Source organism: Trachymyrmex cornetzi, unplaced genomic scaffold (genome assembly GCF_001594075.2).
Source record: "Trachymyrmex cornetzi isolate Tcor2-1 unplaced genomic scaffold, Tcor1.1 scaffold343, whole genome shotgun sequence".
Classification (NCBI taxonomy): Eukaryota; Metazoa; Arthropoda; class Insecta; order Hymenoptera; family Formicidae; genus Trachymyrmex; species Trachymyrmex cornetzi.
In genome coordinates this window covers 349,078-352,625 of record NW_017298142.1, presented here as the reverse complement: position 1 = coordinate 352,625, position 3,548 = coordinate 349,078, and positions in this window count along the sequence as shown.

The following is a 3,548-nucleotide window of genomic DNA, read 5'->3' as shown; positions in this document are numbered from 1 at the left end:
CCTGTATATATATATATAAATGTATATATATATATATTACGTACACAATATATATATATTATATATTTAGACCATATTAGAGTATATTAGATATTAAGGTATGCATTAGGTACAACTAATATAAATAAACCACTATTACCAGTAGACGATGTAAAAGTGTAAGTTTAGTCATCGATCAATGGATGAATCCACGATGCAATTTTAACATCGCGGAACTTCAAATCTGCTGCATCGACTTTAGGAAAAACGGAGAGAAAGAGCAAAGAGACAGAAAGAAAGTTACAATTCAGCTGAGAGCTATATGTTCACGACTCGTTTTGGTGCTTCTCCCTAGGTAAATATTATTTACTTTATATCCTTCTCGTCGTCGGCGGAGAGAACAATAATCGTTAATCAATGTCGCTACTAAATAAATAGGCCGAGAGTGTCGAAATTCGTCGTCGAAATAAAAATCGCGAGTCGTCACAAACATTTCTCGAGATTTTCCTCTCGCTGTGGAAAATGTCAAATTTTTCAGCTAATTTTCTTTCGATGTGCTAAATTGTATAAGACACCACGAAAACTTTCTTTTTCGCATAAATATTTAATCGATTACTTAATAAAAATTTCGATCAAATGATTAATAAAATTTAATATTCTATTGGAAGAGGTAAGCTGGCGTATATTCACAAATATTGATCAAACAGCATTAACCGCGTAGATGATCGTAACTGTGAAATACATCCGAAAAGCTCTAGATCTGGATATATAAATGCTTATTTTTGCTATCTTAGAGCGAGGGCTAGAACTCGTATACAAATAAATCGAAAAAATTAATATATACTTCGTGATATTCGTCGATTGATGTATCGATAATTTAACTAGTGAGTAACGTAACGAAGCCGTGCCTGGAACTTTTTGGAATCGTCCCGGGAATTTGGATGAAAAATTAAGCTGCGAACTTTCTGACACTATCGGTCTTACGGCCAAGAGATCGTCGTGTCAGTTTTCTGCGACGTTCCCGAGTCTGACCTGTGTTATAGGAGAAACTAGAGCGAAAGCATGTCGGATCAAACCTGTCTCGTAAGGTCGAAGAGAGAACTTAGACGAATTCATTAAATATTAATATTCGTACCGCGCGATTGTCCCAATGATGAAACGCTAATCCATGCGGAAACATTGGTTATTTGATAGATATTCTTGGATATTTCTTCCCACGTTTCTTAATGAATTTCTCTCGATATCGAATAATTTGCGAGGAGTATGCTCTAGGTGCTTAAAACGGAGAAGCGACTCAATAACCGTAAATTCGAGCTTACAGGTGACTCTATATAGTTAATAGCGCGGTCATGTTTTTACCAATTTTAGAGATAAATCGCATTGTGCATTGACGAATTAGTCGGTGTCTTAGCCACGAAAATAGTTCCCGCGATAGTTCGACAGAGGAGTTTGACTCTTAACTGCGTTTTTCAGCGGAAAGTAATTCCTTTAGTCTACTTTCTGTAACACTAACACATGATGATGTGATGTAAATTATTTATGTAAATTAAAAGAAAAATCATTCGCAGGAGATTAGATTATTGTAGTTTTGCAGAGAAACGCATTTAAGGATTAAATGTATTCATTTAAATCCACCATGCTTTGTGTGTTAATCAAATTCGTCTGTTATGACAATGTTGAATTGATATATGTTAATCAAGGAATTAATATAAAATGGTAATTAACAAGTATAGATTCTAAAACAAATCTGCTTCGTGTTTAAATTTATTTAAATAATTGAATAAAATGGAGTAGTTACAATTGATTAGAATGTGAAGCATAGTGGATTCGAAAACGCGGATACCAAGAGAGATATTCAATAGGTCGTCGATTTTTATGTAGAGATGCACGATACTTGACATTACAAAAAATCTTCGACGCATCCGTCGTATGCGAATAGAACGGAATCGAGGTATAGTAAGCAACAAGTGAAATGAGGTCAATTCTATCGACAAATATGATTAAGCTTAGAATACCTATGTGCGTATATCGATACCGATAGCGAATCCCGTTTGACTGAAACTTACCGCCTATGCGATAAGCGTGCATGCTGATCGACTTGAACGACTAACAATGACTAAAGTGAAGACTTGGGAGAAAAATTATTAGATAAATTTTTTTTTATTTTTAAAAACTTTATAATAATTTTTTTATTAGTATAATGTGTTAATATATCAGATTTATTTAAAAAATAATTCAACAATTTTTAAATAATGATAAAATAAAATTATGATAATCTTAGATTTTTTTTAATATAAAATTGTGAGATAAACGAAAAATTATTTGGATGTCACTGTTAGTCGAATTCAATCGTTCCGATTATTCTTAAAAGTTTATAGTGTTTTATTAAAGCGGACAGAAACATGAAATACGAGCTTTCCGTTTTGGCATAAGTGTACGAAATTACTCGTAAGTGTTCATAACGTAATTAATGTAATTAGCACTTAGGGACGGAGTTGATTTACATACAAAATACATGTGTAACACTGAGGACAAGTGGTTTTTTCCACAACGTGAAACGTGAAGCAGTAAATGATATACTGTTTCAAAATGAAGATTCTAAATGGCGAAAATGCACAATTATTACGGAAAATTGGCATTATTATAGGCATCGCTATGCTAATAGTTTAAAATTTTCTCTCAATAGAAGATGTTTTGAATTTTTCTTTTTATCTCCTAATGTTTCCGATATCTAGATTCTTTCTATTTCTTATATAAGAAAAACCTTATTTTTATTATTCATTTGTTGTAAGTTAAGTAGAAAGATTATGCTAAGCATGCATATATGCATGTATACATATATATTTATACATATATATATGTGTGTGTGTGTATATATATATATATATATATATATATATATATAAATTTCTGCGTTCACAAACTGACGAATTTCTGTAAAAAGCGCGAAATCTAGTGAAGTTGAAAACATGTATGCGCTGGAATCAAATAAATGGATTTTTCTTTCGAAATCGACTCAATTATTGAAAAGGGAAATGTGCTACGTTACGATCACACGATCGACGTTTAAAAAAAAATGTCGAACTCACTCTCTATGTCACACGAGCGTGCTTGATTTTCGACCGAAATGGATTTTAAAGCGTCATTAAAATGCATTAGTTCCATGTACCGATTTCCAACATGATTTCATCACCGAAGACAAATCAGTCAAAAGTGGAAATGCAATTTTTTAGGAAAAATTATGCTCGTCTCAGTCTTCGAAAATCATGCACGAGGAATGAATTTTTTAGGCAAAATTATTAATAGCTTGTGTATCCGTCCACTGAATATACATAGAGTGCGTAAAAAGAAGTTTGCGACATTGTTACACATGCAAAACAATTGAACGTATGATAGTGTCGATAATACAATTTTGAGAAAAGGAAATTTTGTCGACACAATATTATTCGCAAGTCTAGTTTCATAATTAGTTTCCAATATTTGTTAAATAAGTTGAATAATATAAAGCAAATTTCTTAATATAAATTTTATATATATATAATATATACAGGGTGTCCCGACTTTTTTTG